Source organism: Hypanus sabinus, chromosome 1 (assembly GCF_030144855.1).
Source record: "Hypanus sabinus isolate sHypSab1 chromosome 1, sHypSab1.hap1, whole genome shotgun sequence".
NCBI classification, from domain to species: domain Eukaryota; kingdom Metazoa; phylum Chordata; class Chondrichthyes; order Myliobatiformes; family Dasyatidae; genus Hypanus; species Hypanus sabinus.
Window position 1 is genome coordinate 64159396 of NC_082706.1, and position 22674 is coordinate 64182069.

Here is a 22674-nt window from a genome sequence, read left to right on the forward strand (position 1 = left end):
CCTTGTCTTGAAGTCTCCATCCTGCCCTGTCTTGAAGAATCCATTTTGCCCCATCATTATGCAACCACACTGCCCTGTTATGAAGCATCTATCCTGCCCTGTCATGAAGCATCCAACCTGCCCTGTCAAGAAGCATCCATCCTCTCCTGTCGTGAAGTATCCATCCTGCCCTGTCATGAAGCATCCAACCTGCCCTGTCAAGAAGCATCCATCCTCTCCTGTCGTGAAGCATCCATCCTCCGCTGTCATGAAGCATCTATCCTGCCCTGTCATGAAGCATCCATCCTGCCCTGTCATGAAGCATCCATCCTGCCCAGTCATGAAGCATCCATCCTGCCCCCTCATGAAGCATCCAACCTGCCTTTTCATGAAGGATCCATCCTGCCCTGTCATGAAGCATCCATCCTGCCCAGTCATGAAGCATCCATCCTGCCCTGTCATGAAGCATCCATCCTGCCCTGTCATGAAGCATCCATCCTGCCCAGTCATGAAGCATCCATCCTGCCCTGTCATGAAGCATCCATCCTGCCCTGTCATTAAGCATCCATCCTGCCCAGTCATGAAGCATCCATCCTGCCCTGTCATGAAACATCCATTCTGCCCTTTCATGTAGCATCCATATTGCCCTGTCATGAAGAATCCAACCTGCCCTGTCGTGAAGCATCCATCCTGCCCCCTCATGAAGCATCCATCCTCCCCTGTAAGGAAGCATCCATCCTGGCCCGTCATGAAGCATCCATCCTGACCTGTCATGAAGCATCCATCCTGCCCTGTCATGAAGCATCCATCCTGACCTGTCATGAAGCAACCAACCTGCCCTGTCATGATGCATCCATCCTGCCCTGTCATGAAGTATCCATCCTGCCCTATCAATTAGCATCCATCCTGCCCTGTCATGAGGGATCCATCCTGCCCTGTTATGAAGCATCCATCCTGCCCTGTCATGAGGCTTCCATCCTGCCCTGTCATGATTAATCCATCCTGCCTTGTCTTGAAGACACCATCGTGCCCTGTCTTGAAGAATCCATCCTTCCCTATCATTATGCAACCATCCTGCGCTATCAATTAGCATCCATCCTGCCCTGTCATGTGGGATCCATCCTGCCCTGTCATGAAGCATCCATCCTGCCCTGTCATGAAGCATCCAACCTGCCCTGTCAAGAAGCATCCATCCTCTCCTGTCGTGAAGCATCCATCCTCCGCTGTCATGAAGCATCTATCCTGCCCTGTCATGAAGCATCCATCCTGCCCTGTCATGAAGCATCCATCCTGCCCAGTCATGAAGCATCCATCCTGCCCCCTCATGAAGCATCCATCCTGCCCTTTCATGAAGGATCCATCCTGCCCTGTCATGAAGCATCCATCCTGCCCAGTCATGAAGCATCCATCCTGCCCTGTCATGAAGCATCCATCCTGCCCTGTCATGAAGCATCCATCCTGCCCAGTCATGAAGCATCTACCCTGCCCTGTCATGAAGCTTCCATCCTGCCCTGTCATGACGCATCCATCCTGCCCTGTCATGAAGTATCCATCCTGCCCTATCAATTAGCATCCATCTTGCCCTGTCATGTGGGATCCATCCTGCCCTGTCATGAAGCATCCATCCTGCCCTGTCATGAGGCTTCCATCCTGCCCTGTCATGAAACATCCATTCTGCCCTGTCATGAGGCTTCCATCCTGCCCTGTCATGATTAATCCATCCTGCCTTGTCTTGAAGACACCATCGTGCCCTGTCTTGAAGAATCCATCCTTCCCTATCATTATGCAACCATCCTGCGCTATCAATTAGCATCCATCCTGCCCTGTCATGTGGGATCCATCCTGCCCTGTCATGAAGCATCCATCCTGCCCTGTCATGAGGCTTCCATCCTGCCCTGTCATGATTAATCCATCCTGCCTTGTCTTGAAGACTCCATGTTGCCGTATCTTGAAGAATCCATCCTGCCCCATCATTATGCAACCATCCTGCCCTGTTATGAAGCATCTATCCTGCCCTGTCATGAAGCATCCAACCTGCCCTGTCAAGAAGCATCCATCCTGCACTGTCATGAAGCATCCATCCTGCCCTGACATGAAGCATCCATCCTGCCCTGTCATGAAGCATCCATCCTGCCCAGTCATGAAGCATCCATCCGGCCCCCTCATGAAGCATCCATCCTGCCCTTTCATGAAGGATCCATCCTGCCCTGTCATGAAGCATCCATCCTGCCCAGTCATGAAGCATCCATCCTGCCCTGTCATGAAGCATCCATCCTGCCCTGTCATGAAGGATCTATCCTGCCCTTTCATGAAGCATCCATCCTGCCCTGTCATGAAGCATCCATCCTGCCCAGTCATGAAGCATCCATCCTGCCCTGTCATGAAACATCCATTCTGCACTTTCATGTAGCATCCATATTGCCCTGTCATGAAGAATCCAACCTGCCCTGTCGTGAAGCATCCATCCTGCCCCCTCATGAAGCATCCATCCTCCCCTGTCAGGAAGCATCCATCCTGCCCAGTCATGAAGCATCCATCCTGACCTGTCATGAAGCATCCATCCTGCCCTGTCATGAAGCATCCATCCTGACCTGTCATGAAGCAACCAACCTGCCCTGTCATGAAGCATCCATCCTGACCTGTCTTGAAGCATCCATCCTGCCCTTTCATGAAGCATCCATCATGCCCGGTCATGAAGCATCCATCCTGCCCTGTCAATAAGCATCCATCCTTCCCTGTCATGATGCATCCATCCTGCCCTGTCATGAAGCATCCATCCTGCCCTGTCATGATGCATCCATCCTGCCCTGTCATGAAGTATCCATCCTGCCCTATCAATTAGCATCCATCCTGCCCTGTAATGAGGGATCCATCCTGCCCTGTCATGAAGCATCCATCCTGCCCTGTCATGAGGCTTCCATCCTGCCCTGTCATGATTAATCCATCCTGCCTTGTCTTGAAGACTCCATCGTGCCCTGTCTTGAAGAAACCATCCTGCCCTATCATTATGCAACCATCCTGCCCTGTCATGAAGCATCCATCCTGCCCTGTCATGAAGTATCCATCCTGCGCTATCAATTTGCATCCATCCTGCCCTGTCATGTGGGATCCATCCTGCCCTGTCATGAAGCATCCATCCTGCCCTGTCATGAAGCATCCATCCTGCCCAGTCATGAAGCATCCATCCTGCCCTGTCATGAAGGATCCATCCTGCCCTGTCATGAAGCATCCATCCTGCCCAGTCATGAAGCATCCATCCTGCCCTGTCATGAAGCATCCATCCTGCCCTGTCATGAAGCATCCATCCTGCCCTGCCATGAAGCATCCATCCTGCCCTGTCATGAGGCTTCCATCCTGCGCTGTCATGATTAACCCATCCTGCCTTGTCTTGAAGACTCCATCCTGCCCCCTCATGAAGCATCCATCCTGCCCTTTCATGAAGGATCCATCCTGCCCTGTCATGAAGCATCCAACCTGCCCTGTCAAGAAGCATCCATCCTCTCCTGTCGTGAAGCATCCATCCTCCGCTGTCATGAAGCATCTATCCTGCCCTGTCATGAAGCATCCATCCTGCCCTGTCATGAAGCATCCATCCTGCCCAGTCATGAAGCATCCATCCTGCCCCCTCATGAAGCATCCATCCTGCCCTTTCATGAAGGATCCAACCTGCCCTGTCATGAAGCATCCATCCTGCCCAGTCATGAAGCATCCATCCTGCCCTGTCATGAAGCATCCATCCTGCCCTGTCATGAAGCATCCATCCTGCCCAGTCATGAAGCATCTACCCTGCCCTGTCATGAAGCTTCCATCCTGCCCTGTCATGACGCATCCATCCTGCCCTGTCATGAAGTATCCATCCTGCCCTATCAATTAGCATCCATCTTGCCCTGTCATGTGGGATCCATCCTGCCCTGTCATGAAGCATCCATCCTGCCCTGTCATGAGGCTTCCATCCTGCCCTGTCATGATTAATCCATCCTGCCTTGTCTTGAAGTCTCCATCCTGCCCTGTCTTGAAGAATCCATCCTGCCCCATCATTATGCAACCACCCTACCCTGTTATGAAGCATCTATCCTGCCCTGTCAAGAAGCATCCATCCTCTCCTGTCGTGAAGTATCCATCCTGCCCTGTCATGAAGCATCCAACCTGCCCTGTCAAGAAGCATCCATCCTCTCCTGTCGTGAAGCATCCATCCTCCGCTGTCATGAAGCATCTATCCTGCCCTGTCATGAAGCATCCATCCTGCCCTGTCATGAAGCATCCATCCTGCCCAGTCATGAAGCATCCATCCTGCCCCCTCATGAAGCATCCATCCTGCCCTTTCATGAAGGATCCATCCTGCCCTGTCATGAAGCATCCATCCTGCCCAGTCATGAAGCATCCATCCTGCCCTGTCATGAAGCATCCATCCTGCCCTGTCATGAAGCATCCATCCTGCCCAGTCATGAAGCATCCATCCTGCCCTGTCATGAAGCATCCATCCTGCCCTGTCATGAAGCATCCATCCTGCCCAGTCATGAAGCATCCATCCTGCCCTGTCATGAAACATCCATTCTGCCCTTTCATGTAGCATCCATATTGCCCTGTCATGAAGAATCCAACCTGCCCTGTCGTGAAGCATCCATCCTGCCCCCTCATGAAGCATCCATCCTCCCCTGTCAGGAAGCATCCATCCTGGCCCGTCATGAAGCATCCATCCTGACCTGTCATGAAGCATCCATCCTGCCCTGTCATGAAGCATCCATCCTGACCTGTCATGAAGCAACCAATCTGCCCTGTCATGATGCATCCATCCTGCCCTGTCATGAAGTATCCATCCTGCCCTATCAATTAGCATCCATCCTGCCCTGTCATGAGGGATCCATCCTGCCCTGTTATGAAGCATCCATCCTGCCCTGTCATGAGGCTTCCATCCTGCCCTATCATGATTAATCCATCCTGCCTTGTCTTGAAGACACCATCGTGCCCTGTCTTGAAGAATCCATCCTTCCCTATCATTATGCAACCATCCTGCGCTATCAATTAGCATCCATCCTGCCCTGTCATGTGGGATCCATCCTGCCCTGTCATGAAGCATCCATCCTGCCCTGTCATGAGGCTTCCATCCTGCCCTGTCATGATTAATCCATCCTGCCTTGTCTTGAAGACTCCATGTTGCCGTATCTTGAAGAATCCATCCTGCCCCATCATTATGCAACCATCCTGCCCTGTTATGAAGCATCTATCCTGCCCTGTCAAGAAGCATCCATCCTCTCCTGTCGTGAAGTATCCATCCTGCCCTGTCATGAAGCATCCAACCTGCCCTGTCAAGAAGCATCCATCCTCTCCTGTCGTGAAGCATCCATCCTCCGCTGTCATGAAGCATCTATCCTGCCCTGTCATGAAGCATCCATCCTGCCCTGTCATGAAGCATCCATCCTGCCCAGTCATGAAGCATCCATCCTGCCCCCTCATGAAGCATCCATCCTGCCCTTTCATGAAGGATCCATCCTGCCCTGTCATGAAGCATCCATCCTGCCCAGTCATGAAGCATCCATCCTGCCCTGTCATGAAGCATCCATCCTGCCCTGTCATGAAGCATCCATCCTGCCCAGTCATGAAGCATCCATCCTGCCCTGTCATGAAGCATCCATCCTGCCCTGTCATGAAGCATCCATCCTGCCCAGTCATGAAGCATCCATCCTGCCCTGTCATGAAACATCCATTCTGCCCTTTCATGTAGCATCCATATTGCCCTGTCATGAAGAATCCAACCTGCCCTGTCGTGAAGCATCCATCCTGCCCCCTCATGAATCATCCATCCTCCCCTGTCAGGAAGCATCCATCCTGGCCCGTCATGAAGCATCCATCCTGACCTGTCATGAAGCATCCATCCTGCCCTGTCATGAAGCATCCATCCTGACCTGTCATGAAGCAACCAATCTGCCCTGTCATGATGCATCCATCCTGCCCTGTCATGAAGTATCCATCCTGCCCTATCAATTAGCATCCATCCTGCCCTGTCATGAGGGATCCATCCTGCCCTGTTATGAAGCATCCATCCTGCCCTGTCATGAGGCTTCCATCCTGCCCTGTCATGATTAATCCATCCTGCCTTGTCTTGAAGACACCATCGTGCCCTGTCTTGAAGAATCCATCCTTCCCTATCATTATGCAACCATCCTGCGCTATCAATTAGCATCCATCTTGCCCTGTCATGTGGGATCCATCCTGCCCTGTCATGAAGCATCCATCCTGCCCTGTCATGAGGCTTCCATCCTGCCCTGTCATGATTAATCCATCCTGCCTTGTCTTGAAGACTCCATGTTGCCGTATCTTGAAGAATCCATCCTGCCCCATCATTATGCAACCATCCTGCCCTGTTATGAAGCATCTATCCTGCCCTGTCATGAAGCATCCAACCTGCCCTGTCAAGAAGCATCCATCCTGCACTGTCATGAAGCATCCATCCTGCCCTGACATGAAGCATCCATCCTGCCCTGTCATGAAGCATCCATCCTGCCCAGTCATGAAGCATCCATCCGGCCCCCTCATGAAGCATCCATCCTGCCCTTTCATGAAGGATCCATCCTGCCCTGTCATGAAGCATCCATCCTGCCCAGTCATGAAGCATCCATCCTGCCCTGTCATGAAGCATCCATCCTGCCCTGTCATGAAGGATCTATCCTGCCCTTTCATGAAGCATCCATCCTGCCCTGTCATGAAGCATCCATCCTGCCCAGTCATGAAGCATCCATCCTGCCCTGTCATGAAACATCCATTCTGCCCTTTCATGTAGCATCCATATTGCCCTGTCATGAAGAATCCAACCTGCCCTGTCGTGAAGCATCCATCCTGCCCCCTCATGAAGCATCCATCCTCCCCTGTCAGGAAGCATCCATCCTGCCCAGTCATGAAGCATCCATCCTGACCTGTCATGAAGCATCCATCCTGCCCTGTCATGAAGCATCCATCCTGACCTGTCATGAAGCAACCAACCTGCCCTGTCATGAAGCATCCATCCTGACCTGTCTTGAAGCATCCATCCTGCCTTTTCATGAAGCATCCATCATGCCCGGTCATGAAGCATCCATCCTGCCCTGTCAATAAGCATCCATCCTTCCCTGTCATGATGCATCCATCCTGCCCTGTCATGAAGCATCCATCCTGCCCTGTCATGATGCATCCATCCTGCCCTGTCATGAAGTATCCATCCTGCCCTATCAATTAGCATTCATCCTGCCCTGTCATGAGGGATCCATCCTGCCCTGTCATGAAGCATCCATCCTGCCCTGTCATGAAGCATCCATCCTGCCCTGTCATGAAGCATCCATCCTGCCCTGCCATGAAGCATCCATCCTGCCCTGTCATGAGGCTTCCATCCTGCGCTGTCATGATTAACCCATCCTGCCTTGTCTTGAAGACTCCATCCTGCCCCCTCATGAAGCATCCATCCTGCCCTTTCATGAAGGATCCATCCTGCCCTGTCATGAAGCATCCAACCTGCCCTGTCAAGAAGCATCCATCCTCTCCTGTCGTGAAGCATCCATCCTCCGCTGTCATGAAGCATCTATCCTGCCCTGTCATGAAGCATCCATCCTGCCCTGTCATGAAGCATCCATCCTGCCCAGTCATGAAGCATCCATCCTGCCCCGTCATGAAGCATCCATCCTGCCCTTTCATGAAGGATCCATCCTGCCCTGTCATGAAGCATCCATCCTGCCCAGTCATGAAGCATCCATCCTGCCCTGTCATGAAGCATCCATCCTGCCCTGTCATGAAGCATCCATCCTGCCCAGTCATGAAGCATCTACCCTGCCCTGTCATGAAGCTTCCATCCTGCCCTGTCATGACGCATCCATCCTGCCCTGTCATGAAGTATCCATCCTGCCCTATCAATTAGCATCCATCTTGCCCTGTCATGTGGGATCCATCCTGCCCTGTCATGAAGCATCCATCCTGCCCTGTCATGAGGCTTCCATCCTGCCCTGTCATGATTAATCCATTCTGCCTGGTCTTGAAGTCTCCATCCTGCCCTGTCTTGAAGAATCCATCCTGCCCCATCATTATGCAACCACCCTGCCCTGTCATGAAGCATCCAACCTGCCCTGTCAAGAAGCATCCATCCTCTCCTGTCGTGAAGTATCCATCCTGCCCTGTCATGAAGCATCCAACCTGCCCTGTCAAGAAGCATCCATCCTCTCCTGTCGTGAAGCATCCATCCTCCGCTGTCATGAAGCATCTATCCTGCCCTGTCATGAAGCATCCATCCTGCCCTGTCATGAAGCATCCATCCTGCCCAGTCATGAAGCATCCATCCTGCCCCCTCATGAAGCATCCATCCTGCCCTTTCATGAAGGATCCATCCTGCCCTGTCATGAAGCATCCATCCTGCCCAGTCATGAAGCATCCATCCTGCCCTGTCATGAAGCATCCATCCTGCCCTGTCATGAAGCATCCATCCTGCCCAGTCATGAAGCATCCATTCTGCCCTGTCATGAAGCATCCATCCTGCCCTGTCATGAAGCATCCATCCTGCCCAGTCATGAAGCATCCATCCTGCCCTGTCATGAAACATCCATTCTGCCCTTTCATGTAGCATCCATATTGCCCTGTCATGAAGAATCCAACCTGCCCTGTCGTGAAGCATCCATCCTGCCCCCTCATGAAGCATCCATCCTCCCCTGTCAGGAAGCATCCATCCTGGCCCGTCATGAAGCATCCATCCTGACCTGTCATGAAGCATCCATCCTGCCCTGTCATGAAGCATCCATCCTGACCTGTCATGAAGCAACCAATCTGCCCTGTCATGATGCATCCATCCTGCCCTGTCATGAAGTATCCATCCTGCCCTATCAATTAGCATCCATCCTGCCCTGTCATGAGGGATCCATCCTGCCCTGTTATGAAGCATCCATCCTGCCCTGTCATGAGGCTTCCATCCTGCCCTGTCATGATTAATCCATCCTGCCTTGTCTTGAAGACACCATCGTGCCCTGTCTTGAAGAATCCATCCTTCCCTATCATTATGCAACCATCCTGCGCTATCAATTAGCATCCATCCTGCCCTGTCATGTGGGATCCATCCTGCCCTGTCATGAAGCATCCATCCTGCCCTGTCATGAGGCTTCCATCCTGCCCTGTCATGATTAATCCATCCTGCCTTGTCTTGAAGACTCCATGTTGCCGTATCTTGAAGAATCCATCCTGCCCCATCATTATGCAACCATCCTGCCCTGTTATGAAGCATCTATCCTGCCCTGTCATGAAGCATCCAACCTGCCCTGTCAAGAAGCATCCATCCTGCACTGTCATGAAGCATCCATCCTGCCCTGACATGAAGCATCCATCCTGCCCTGTCATGAAGCATCCATCCTGCCCAGTCATGAAGCATCCATCCGGCCCCCTCATGAAGCATCCATCCTGCCCTTTCATGAAGGATCCATCCTGCCCTGTCATGAAGCATCCATCCTGCCCAGTCATGAAGCATCCATCCTGCCCTGTCATGAAGCATCCATCCTGCCCTGTCATGAAGGATCTATCCTGCCCTTTCATGAAGCATCCATCCTGCCCTGTCATGAAGCATCCATCCAGCCCAGTCATGAAGCATCCATCCTGCCCTGTCATGAAACATCCATTCTGCCCTTTCATGTAGCATCCATATTGCCCTGTCATGAAGAATCCAACCTGCCCTGTCGTGAAGCATCCATCCTGCCCCCTCATGAAGCATCCATCCTCCCCTGTCAGGAAGCATCCATCCTGCCCAGTCATGAAGCATCCATCCTGACCTGTCATGAAGCATCCATCCTGCCCTGTCATGAAGCATCCATCCTGACCTGTCATGAAGCAACCAACCTGACCTGTCATGAAGCATCCATCCTGACCTGTCTTGAAGCATCCATCCTGCCCTTTCATGAAGCATCCATCATGCCCGGTCATGAAGCATCCATCCTGCCCTGTCAATAAGCATCCATCCTTCCCTGTCATGATGCATCCATCCTGCCCTGTCATGAAGCATCCATCCTGCCCTGTCATGATGCATCCATCCTGCCCTGTCATGAAGTATCCATCCTGCCCTATCAATTAGCATCCATCCTGCCCTGTCATGAGGGATCCATCCTGCCCTGTCATGAAGCATCCATCCTGCCCTGTCATGAGGCTTCCATCCTGCCCTGTCATGATTAATCCATCCTGCCTTGTCTTGAAGACTCCATCGTGCCCTGTCTTGAAGAATCCATCCTGCCCTATCATTATGCAACCATCCTGCCCTGTCATGAAGCATCCATCCTGCCCTGTCATGAAGTATCCATCCTGCGCTATCAATTTGCATCCATCCTGCCCTGTCATGTGGGATCCATCCTGCCCTGTCATGAAGCATCCATCCTGCCCTGTCATGAAGCATCCATCCTGCCCAGTCATGAAGCATCCATCCTACCCCTCATGAAGCATCCATCCTGCCCTTTCATGAAGGATCCATCCTGCCCTGTCAAGAAGCATCCATCCTGCCCTGTCATGAAGCATCCATCCTGCCCAGTCATGAAGCATCCATCCTGCCCTGTCATGAAGGATCCATCCTGCCCTGTCATGAAGCATCCATCCTGCCCAGTCATGAAGCATCCATCCTGCCCTGTCATGAAGCATCCATCCTGCCCTGTCATGAAGCATCCATCCTGCCCTGCCATGAAGCATCCATCCTGCCCTGTCATGAGGCTTCCATCCTGCCCTGTCATGATTAACCCATCCTGCCTTGTCTTGAAGACTCCATCCTGCCCTGTCTTGAAGAATCCATCCTGCCCCATCATTATGCAACCATCCTCCCCTGTTATGAAGCATCCATCCTGCCCTGTCATGAAGCATCCATCCTGCCCTGTCATGAGGCTTCCATTCTGCCCTGTCATGATTAATCCATCCTGCCTTGTCTTGAAGACTCCATCCTGCTCTGTCTTGAAGAATCCATCCTGCCCCATCATTATGCAACCACCCTGCCCTGTTATGAAGCATCCAACCTGCCCTTTCATGAAGCATCCATCCTGCCCGGTCATGAAGCATCCATCCTGCCCTGTCAAGAAGCATTTATCCTGCCCTGTTATGAAGCATCCATCCTGCCCTGTCATGAAGCATCCATCCTGCCCGGTCATGAAGCATCCATCCTGCCCTTTCATGAAGCATCCATCCTGCCCGGTCATGAAGCATCCATCCTGCCATGTCATGAAGCATCCATCCTGCCCTGTCATGATGCATCCATCCTGCCCTGTCATGAAGTATCCATCCTGCCCTATCAATTAGCATCCATCCTGCCCTGTCATGAGGGATCCATCCTGCCCTGTCATGAAGCATCCATCCTGCCCTGTCATGATTAATCCATCCTGCCTTGTCTTGAAGACTCCATCGTGCCCTGTCTTGAAGAATCCATCCTGCCCTATCATTATGCAACCATCCTGCCCTGTTATGAAGCATCTATCCTGCCCTGTCATGAAGCATCCATCCTGCCCTGTCATGAAGCATCCATCCTGCCCAGTCATGAAGCATCCATCCTGCCCCCTCATGAAGCATCCATCCTGCCCTTTCATGAAGCATCCATCCTGCCCTGTCATGAAGCATCCATCCTGCCCAGTCATGAAGCATCCATCCTGCCCTTTCATGAAGCATCCATCCTGCCCTGTCATGAAGCATCCAACCTGCCCTGTCATGAAGCATCCATCCTGCCCTGTCATGAAGCATCCATCATGCCCTATCTTTAAGCATCCATCCTGCCCTGTCATGAAGCATCCATCCTGCCCTGTCATGAAGCATCAATCCTGACCTGTCATGAAGCATCTATCCTGACCTGTCATGAAGCACCCATCCTGACCTGTCATGAAGCATCCATCCTGCCCTTTCATGAAGCATCCTTCCTGCCCTATCATGAAGCATCCTTCCTGCCCTATCATGAAGCATCCATCCTGCCCTGTCATGAAGCATCCATCCTCCCCCTCTTGAGAAGCATCCATCCTCCCCTGTCAGGAAGCATCCATCCTGACCTGTCATGAAGCATCCAACCTGCCCTGTCATGAAGCATCCATCCTGCCCGGTCATGAAGCATCCATCCTGCCCTGTCAAGAAGCATTTATCCTGCCCTGTTATGAAGCATCCATCCTGCCCTGTCATGAAGCATCCATCCTGCCCTGTCATGAAGCATCCATCCTGCCCGGTCATGAAGCATCCATCCTGCCCTTTCATGAAGCATCCATCCTGCCCGGTCATGAAGCATCCATCCTGCCATGTCATGAAGCATCCATCCTGCCCTGTCATGATGCATCCATCCTGCCCTGTCATGAAGTATCCATCCTGCCCTATCAATTAGCATCCATCCTGCCCTGTCATGAGGGATCCATCCTGCCCTGTCATGAAGCATCCATCCTGCCCTGTCATGAGGCTTCCATCCTGCCCTGTCATGATTAATCCATCCTGCCTTGTCTTGAAGACTCCATCGTGCCCTGTCTTGAAGAATCCATCCTGCCCTATCATTATGCAACCATCCTGCCCTGTCATGAAGCATCCATCCTGCCCTGTCATGAAGTATCCATCCTGCGCTATCAATTTGCATCCATCCTGCCCTGTCATGTGGGATCCATCCTGCCCTGTCATGAAGCATCCATCCTGCCCTGTCATGAAGCATCCATCCTGCCCAGTCATGAAGCATCCATCCTACCCCTCATGAAGCATCCATCCTGCCCTTTCATGAAGGATCCATCCTGCCCTGTCATGAAGCATCCATCCTGCCCTGTCATGAAGCATCCATCCTGCCCAGTCATGAAGCATCCATCCTGCCCTGTCATGAAGGATCCATCCTGCCCTGTCATGAAGCATCCATCCTGCCCAGTCATGAAGCATCCATCCTGCCCTGTCATGAAGCATCCATCCTGCCCTGTCATGAAGCATCCATCCTGCCCTGCCATGAAGCATCCATCCTGCCCTGTCATGAGGCTTCCATCCTGCCCTGTCATGATTAACCCATCCTGCCTTGTCTTGAAGACTCCATCCTGCCCTGTCTTGAAGAATCCATCCTGCCCCATCATTATGCAACCATCCTCCCCTGTTATGAAGCATCTATCCTGCCCTGTCATGAAGCATCCAACCTGCCCTGTCAAGAAGCATCCATCCTGCCCAGTCATGAAGCATCCATCCTGCCCCCTCATGAAGCATCCATCCTGCCCTTTCATGAAGGATCCATCCTTCCCCCTCATGAAGCATCCATCCTGCCCTTTCATGAAGGATCCATCCTGCCATGTCATGAAGCATCCAACCTGCCCTGTCAAGAAGCATCCATCCTCTCCTGTAGTGAAGAATCCATCCTGCCCTGTCATGAAGCATCCAACCTGCCCTGTCATGTGGGATCCATCCTGCCCTGTCATGAAGCATCCATCCTGCTCTGTCATGAGGCTTCCATCCTGCCCTTTCATGATTAATCCATCCTGCCTTGTCTTGAAGACTCCATCCTGCCCTGTCTTGAAGAATCCATCCTGCCGCATCATTATGCAACCATCCTGCCCTGTTATGAAGCATCTATCCTACCCTGTCATGAAGCATCTATCCTGCCCTGTCATGAAGCATCTATCCTGCCCTGTCATGAAGCATCCATCCTGCCCTGTCATGAGGCTTCCATTCTGCCCTGTCATGATTAATCCATCCTGCCTTGTCTTGAAGACTCCATCCTGCTCTGTCTTGAAGAATCCATCCTGCCCCATCATTATGCAACCACCCTGCCCTGTTATGAAGCATCCAACCTGCCCTTTCATGAAGCATCCATCCTGCCCGGTCATGAAGCATCCATCCTGCCCTGTCAAGAAGCATTTATCCTGCCCTGTTATGAAGCATCCATCCTGCCCTGTCATGAAGCATCCCTCCTGCCCGGTCATGAAGCATCCATCCTGCCCTTTCATGAAGCATCCATCCTGCCCGGTCATGAAGCATCCATCCTGCCATGTCATGAAGCATCCATCCTGCCCTGTCATGATGCATCCATCCTGCCCTGTCATGAAGTATCCATCCTGCCCTATCAATTAGCATCCATCCTGCCCTGTCATGAGGGATCCATCCTGCCCTGTCATGAAGCATCCATCCTGCCCTGTCATGATTAATCCATCCTGCCTTGTCTTGAAGACTCCATCGTGCCCTCTCTTGAAGAATCCATCCTGCCCTATCATTATGCAACCATCCTGCCCTGTTATGAAGCATCTATCCTGCCCTGTCATGAAGCATCCATCCTGCCCTGTCATGAAGCATCCATCCTGCCCTGTCATGAAGCATCCATCCTGCCCAGTCATGAAGCATCCATCCTGCCCGTTCATGAAGAATCCAACCTGCCATGTAGTGAAACTTCCATCCTGCCCCCTCATGAAGCATCCATCCTCCCCTGTCAGGAAGCATCCATCCTGCCCCGTCATGAAGCATCCATCCTGACCTGTCATGAAGCATCTGTCCTGCCCTTTCATGAAGCATCCATCCTGACCTGTCATGAAGCATCTATCCCTCTCTGTCATGAAGTATCCATCCTGCCCCGTCATGAAACATCCATCCTGCCCAGTCAGGAAGCATCCATCCTGCCCCATCATTATGCAACCATCTTGCCCTGTTATGAAGCGTCTATCCTGCCCTGTCATGAAGCATCCAACCTGCCCTGTCATGAAGCATCCATCCTGCCCTGTCATGAAGCATCCATCATGCCCTATCTTTAAGCATCCATCCTGCCCTGTCATGAAGCATCCATCCTGCCCTGTCATGAAGCATCAATCCTGACCTGTCATGAAGCATCTATCCTGACCTGTCATGATGCACCCATCCTGACCTGTCATGAAGCTTCCATCCTGCCCTTTCATGAAGCATCCTTCCTGCCCTATCATGAAGCATCCTTCCTGCCCTATCATGAAGCATCCATCCTGCCCTGTCATGAAGCATCCATCCTCCCCCTCTTGAGAAGCATCCATCCTCCCCTGTCAGGAAGCATCCATCCTGACCTGTCATGAAGCATCCAACCTGCCCTGTCATGAAGCATCCATCCTGCCCGGTCATGAAGCATCCATCCTGCCCTGTCAAGAAGCATTTATCCTGCCCTGTTATGAAGCATCCATCCTGCCCTGTCATGAAGCATCCATCCTGCCCGGTCATGAAGCATCCATCCTGCCCTTTCATGAAGCATCCATCCTGCCCGGTCATGAAGCATCCATCCTGCCATGTCATGAAGCATCCATCCTGCCCTGTCATGATGCATCCATCCTGCCCTGTCATGAAGCATCCACCCTGCCCTGTCATGAGGCTTCCATTCTGCCCTGTCATGATTAATCCATCCTGCCTTGTCTTGAAGACTCCATCCTGCCCTGTCTTGAAGAATCCATCCTGCCCCATCATTATGCAACCACCCTGCCCTGTTATGAAGCATCTATCCTGCCCTGTCATGAAGCATCCAACCTGCCCTGTCAAGAAGCATCCATCCTCTCCTGTCGTGAAGCATCCATCCTCCCCTGTCATGAAGCATTTATCCTGCCCTGTCATGAAGCATCCATCCTGCCCTGTCATGATGCATCCATCCTGCCCTGTCATGAAGTATCCATCCTGCCCTATCAATTAGCATCCATCCTGCCCTGTCATGAGGGATCCATCCTGCCCTGTCATGAAGCATCCAACCTGCCCTGTCATGAAGCATCCATCCTGCCCTGTCATGAAGCATCCATCCTGCCCAGTCATGAAGCATCCATCCTGCCCCCTCATGAAGCATCCATCCTGCCCTTTCATGAAGGATCCATCCTGCCATGTCATGAAGCATCCAACCTGCCCTGTCAAGAAGCATCCATCCTCTCCTGTAGTGAAGTATCCATCCTGCCCTGTCATGAAGCATCCAACCTGCCCTGTCATGTGGGATCCATCCTGCCATGTCATGAAGCATCCATCCTGCCTTGTCTTGAAGACTCCATCGTGCCCTGTCTTGAAGAATCCATCCTGCCCTATCATTATGCAACCATCCTGCCCTGTTATGAAGCATCTATCCTGCCCTGTCATGAAGCATCCATCCTGCCCTGTCATGATGCATCCATCCTGCCCTGTCATGAAGTATCCATCCTGCCCTATCAATTAGCATCCATCTTGCCCTGTCATGTGGGATCCATCCTGCCCTGTCATGAAGCATCCATCCTGCCCTGTCATGAGGCTTCCATCCTGCCCTTTCATGATTAATCCATCCTGCCTTGTCTTGAAGACTCCATCCTGCCCTGTCTTGAAGAATCCATCCTGCCGCATCATTATGCAACCATCCTGCCCTGTTATGAAGCATCTATCCTGCCCTGTCATGAAGCATCTATCCTGCCCTGTCATGAAGCATCTATCCTGCCCTGTCATGAAGCATCCATCCTGCCCTGTCATGAGGCTTCCATTTTGCCCTGTCATGATTAATCCATCCTGCCTTGTCTTGAAGACTCAATCCTGCCCTGTCTTGAAGAATCCATCCTGCCCCATCATTATGCAACCACCCTGCCCTGTTATGAAGCATCCATCCTGACCTGTCATGAAGCATCCAACCTGCCCTGTCATGAAGCATCCATCCTGCCCGGTCATGAAGCATCCATCCTGCCCTGTCAAGAAGCATTTATCCTGCCCTGTTATGAAGCATCCATCCTGCCCTGTCATGAAGCATCCATCCTGCCCGGTCATGAAGCATGCATCCTGCCCTTTCATGAAGCATCCATCATGCCCGGTCATGAAGCATCCATCCTGCCATGTCATGAAGCATCCATCCTGCCCTGTCATGATGCATCCATCCTGCCCTGTCATGAAGTATCCATCCTGCCCTATCAATTAGCATCCATCCTGCCCTGTCATGAGGGATCCATCCTGCCCTGTCATGAAGCATCCATCCTGCCCTGTCATGATTAATCCATCCTGCCTTGTCTTGAAGACTCCATCGTGCCCTGTCTTGAAGAATCCATCCTGCCCTATCATTATGCAACCATCCTGCCCTGTTATGAAGCATCTATCCTGCCCTGTCATGAAGCATCCATCCTGCCCTGTCATGATGCATCCATCCTGCCCTGTCATGAAGTATCCATCCTGCCCTATCAATTAGCATCCATCTTGCCCTGTCATGTGGGATCCATCCTGCCCTGTCATGAAGCATCCATCCTGCCCTGTCATGAGGCTTCCATCCTGCCCTTTCATGATTAATCCATCCTGCCTTGTCTTGAAGACTCCATCCTGCCCTGTCTTGAAGAATCCATCCTGCCGCATCATTATGCAACCATCATGCCCTGTTATGAAGCATCTATCCTGCGCTGTCATGAAGCATCTATCCTGCCCTGTCATGCAGCATCTATCCTGCCCTGTCATGAAGCATCCACCCTGCCCTGTCATGAGGCTTCCATTCTGCCCTGTCATGATTAATCCATCCTGCCTTGTCTTGAAGACTCCATCCTGCCCTGTCTTGAAGAATCCATCCTGCCCCATCATTATGCAACCACCCTGCCCTGTTATGAAGCATCTATCCTGCCCTGTCATGAAGCATCCAACCTGCCCTGTCAAGAAGCATCCATCCTGCCCAGTCATGAAGCATCCATCCTGCCCTGTCATGAAGCATTTATCCTGCCCTGTCATGAAGCATCCATCCTGCCCTGTCATGATGCATCCATCCTGCCCTGTCATGAAGTATCCATCCTGCCCTATCAATTAGCATCCATCCTGCCCTGTCATGAGGGATCCATCCTGCCCTGTCATGAAGCATCCAACCTGCCCTGTCATGAAGCATCCATCCTGCCCTGTCATGAAGCATCCATCCTGCCCAGTCATGAAGCATCCATCCTGACCCTCATGAAGCATCCATCCTGCCCTTTCATGAAGGATCCATCCTGCCATGTCATGAAGCATCCAACCTGCCCTGTCAAGAAGCATCCATCCTCTCCTGTAGTGAAGTATCCATCCTGCCCTGTCATGAAGCATCCAACCTGCCCTGTCATGTGGGATCCATCCTGCCCTGTCATGAAGCATCCATCCTGCCTTGTCTTGAAGACTCCATCGTGCCCTGTCTTGAAGAATCCATCCTGCCCTATCATTATGCAACCATCCTGCCCTGTTATGAAGCATCTATCCTGCCCTGTCATGAAGCATCCATCCTGCCCTGTCATGATGCATCCATCCTGCCCTGTCATGAAGTATCCATCCTGCCCTATCAATTAGCATCCATCTTGCCCTGTCATGTGGGATCCATCCTGCCCTGTCATGAAGCATCCATCCTGCCCTGTCATGAGGCTTCCATCCTGCCCTTTCATGATTAATCCATCCTGCCTTGTCTTGAAGACTCCATCCTGCCCTGTCTTGAAGAATCCATCCTGCCGCATCATTATGCAACCATCCTGCCCTGTTATGAAGCATCTATCCTGCCCTGTCATGAAGCATCTATCCGGCCCTGTCATGAAGCATCTATCCTGCCCTGTCATGAAGCATCCATCCTGCCCTGTCATGAGGCTTCCATTCTGCCCTGTCATGATTAATCCATCCTGCCTTGTCCTGAAGACTCCATCCTGCCCTGTCTTGAAGAATCCATCCTGCCCCATCATTATGCAACCACCCTGCCCTGTTATGAAGCATCCATCCTGACCTGTCATGAAGCATCCAACCTGCCCTGTCATGAAGCATCCATCCTGCCCGGTCATGAAGCATCCATCCTGCCCTGTCAAGAAGCATTTATCCTGCCCTGTTATGAAGCATCCATCCTGCCCTGTCATGAAGCATCCATGCTGCCCGGTCATGAAGCATCCATCCTGCCCTTTCATGAAGCATCCATCCTGCCCGGTCATGAAGCATCCATCCTGCCATGTCATGAAGCATCCATCCTGCCCTGTCATGATGCATCCTTCCTGCCCTGTCATGAAGTATCCATCCTGCCCTATCAATTAGCATCCATCCTGCCCTGTCATGAGGGATCCATCCTGCCCTGTCATGAAGCATCCATCCTGCCCTGTCATGATTAATCCATCCTGCCTTGTCTTGAAGACTCCATCGTGCCCTGTCTTGAAGAATCCATCCTGCCCTATCATTATGCAACCATCCTGCCCTGTTATGAAGCATCTATCCTGCCCTGTCATGAAGCATCCATCCTGCCCTGTCATGATGCATCCATCCTGCCCTGTCATGAAGTATCCATCCTGCCCTATCAATGAGCATCCATCTTGCCCTGTCATGTGGGATCCCTCCTGCCCTGTCATGAAGCATCAATCCTGCACTGTCATGAGGCTTCCATCCTGCCCTTTCATGATTAATCCAACCTGCCTTGTCTTGAAGACTCCATCCTGCCCTGTCTTGAAGAATCCATCCTGCCGCATCATTATGCAACCATCCTGCCCTGTTATGAAGCATCTATCCTGCCCTGTCTGAAGCATCTATCCTGCCCTGTCATGAAGCATCTATCTTGCCCTGTCATGAAGCATCCATCCTGCCCTGTCATGAGGCTTCCATTCTGCCCTGTAATGATTAATCCATCCTGCCTTGTCTTGAAGACTCCATCCTGCCCTGTCTTGAAGAATCCATCCTGCCCCATCATTATGCAAACACCCTGCCCTGTTATGAAGCATCCATCCTGAACTGTCATGAAGCATCCATCCTGCCCAGTCATGAAGCATCCATCCTGCCCCCTCATGAGGCTTCCATCCTGCGCTGTCATGATTAATCCATCCTGCCTTGTCTTGAAGACTCCATCGTGCCCTGTCTTGAAGAATCCATCCTGCCCTATCATTATGCAACCATCCTGCCCTGTTATGAAGCATCTATCCTGCCCTGTCATGAAGCATCCATCCTGCCCTGTCATGATGCATCCATCCTGCCCTGTCATGAAGTATCCATCCTGCCCTATCAATTAGCATCCATCCTGCTCTCTCATGCGTGATCCATCCTGCCCTGTCATGAAGCATCCATCCTGCCCTGTCATGAGGCTTCCATACTGCCCTGTCATGATTAACCCATCCTGCCTTGTCTTGAAGACTCCATCCTGCCCTGTCTTGAAGAATCCATCCTGCCCCATCATTATGCAACCATCCTGCCCTGTTATGAAGAATCTATCCTGCCCTGTCATGAAGCATCTATCCTGCCCTGTCATGAAGCATCCATCATGCCCTGTCATGAAGCATCCATCCTGCCCTGTCATGAAGCATCCATCCTGCCCAGTCATGAAGCATCCATCCTGCCCCCTCATGAAGCATCCATCCTGCCCTTTCATGAAGGATCCATCCTGCCCAGTCATGAAGCATCCATCCTGCCCTGTCATGAAGCATCCATCCTGCCCTTTCATGAAGCATCCATCCTGCCCCGTCATGAAGCATCCATCCTGCCCAGTCATGAAGCATCCATCCTGCCCCCTCATGAAGCATCCATCCTGCCCTTTCATGAAGGATCCATCCTGCCCTGTCATGAAGCATCCATCCTGCCCAGTCATGAAGCATCCATCCTGTCCTGTCATGAAGCATCCATCCTGCCCTCTCATGAAGCATCCATCCTGCCCAGTCATGAAGCATCCATCCAGCCCTGTCATGAAACATCCATTCTGCCCTTTCATGTAGCATCCATATTGCCCTGTCATGAAGAATCCAACCTGCCCTGACGTGAAGCATCCATCCTGCCCCCTCATGAAGCATCCATCCTTCCCTGTCATGATGCATCCATCCTGCCCTGTCATGAAGCAGCTATCCTGCCCTGTCATGAAGCATCCATCCTGCCCTGTCATGATGCATCCATCCTGCCCTGTCATGAAGTATCCATCATGCGCTATCAATTAGCATCCATCCTGCCCTGTCATGTGGGATCCATCCTGCCCTGTCATGAGGCTTCCATCCTGCCCTGTCATGATTAATCCATCCTGCCCTGTCATGAAGAATCCATCCTGCCCCATCATTATGCAACCATCCTGCCCTGTTATGAAGCACCTATCCTGCCCTGTCATGAAGCATCCAACCTGCCCTGTCAAGAAGCATCCATCCTCTCCTGTCGTGAAGCATCCATCCTGCACTGTCATGAAGCATCCATCCTGCCCTGTCATGAAGCATCCATCCTGCCCTGACATGAAGCATCCATCCTGCCCAGTCATGAAGCATCCATCCTGCCCCCTCATGAAGCATCCATCCTGCCCTTTCATGAAGGATCCATCCTGCCCTGTCATGAAGCATCCATCCTGCCCAGTCATGAAGCATCCATCCTGCCCTGTCATGAAGCATCCATCCTGCCCTGTCATGAAGCATCTATCCTGCCCTTTCATGAAGCATCCATCCTGCCCTGTCATGAAGCATCCATCCTGCCCAGTCATGAAGCATCCATCCTGCCCTGTCATGAAACATCCATTCTGCCCTTTCATGTAGCATCCATATTGCCCTGTCATGAAGAATCCAACCTGCCCTGTCGTGAAGCATCCATCCTGCCCCCTCATGAAGCATCCATCCTCCCCTGTCAGGAAGCATCTATCCTGCCCCGTCATGAAGCATCCATCCTGACCTGTCATGAAGCATCCATCCTGCCCTGTCATGAAGCATCCATCCTGACCTGTCATGAAGTATCCATCCTGCCCGGTCATGAAGCATCCATCCTGCCCTGTCAAAAAGCATTTATCCTGCCCTGTTATGAAGCATCCATCCTGCCCTTTCATGAAGCATCCATCCTGCCCGGTCATGAAGCATCCATCCTGCCATGTCATGAAGCATCCATCCTCCCCTGTCATGATGCATCCATCCTGCCCTGTCATGAAGTATCCATCCTGCCCTATCAATTAGCATCCATCCTGCCCTGTCATGAGGGATCCATCCTGCCCTGTCATGAAGCATCCATCCTGCCCTGTCATGAAGCATCCATCCTGCCTTGTCTTGAAGACTCCATCGTGCCCTGTCTTGAAGAATCCATCCTGCCCTATCATTATGCAACCATCCTGCCCTGTTATGAAGCATCTATCCTGCCCTGTCATGAAGCATCCATCCTGCCCTGTCATGATGCATCCATCCTGCCCTGTCATGAAGTATCCATCCTGCCCTATCAATTAGCATCAATCTTGCCCTGTCTTTTGGGATCCATCCTGCCCTGTCATGAAGCATCCATCCTGCCCTGTCATGAGGCTTCCATCCTGCCCTGTCATGATTAATCCATCCTGCCTTGTCTTGAAGACTCCATCCTGCCCTGTCTTGAAAAATCCATCCTGCCCCATCATTATGCAACCATCCTGCCCTGTTATGAAGCATCTATCCTGCCCTGTAATGAAGCATCCATCCTGCCCTGTCATGATGCATCCATCCTGCCCTGTCATGAAGCATCCATCGTGCCCTGTCATGAGGCTTCCATTCTGCCCTGTCATGATTAATCCATCCTGCCTTGTCTTGAAGACTCCATCCTGCCCTGTCTTGAAGAATCCATCCTGCCCCATCATTATGCAACCACCCTGCCCTGTTATGAAGCATCTATCCTGCCCTGTCATGAAGCATCCAACCTGCCCTGTCAAGAAGCATCCATCCTCTCCTGTCGCGAAGTATCCATCCTGCCCTGTCATGAAGCATTCAACCTGCCCTGTAAAGAAGCATCCATCCTGCCCTGTCATGAAGCATCCATCCTGCCCTGTCATGAAGCACCCATCCTGACCAGTCATGAAGCATCCATCCTGCCCCCTCATGAGGCTTCCATCCTGCCCGGTCATGATTAATCCATCCTGCCTTGTCTTGAAGACTCTAT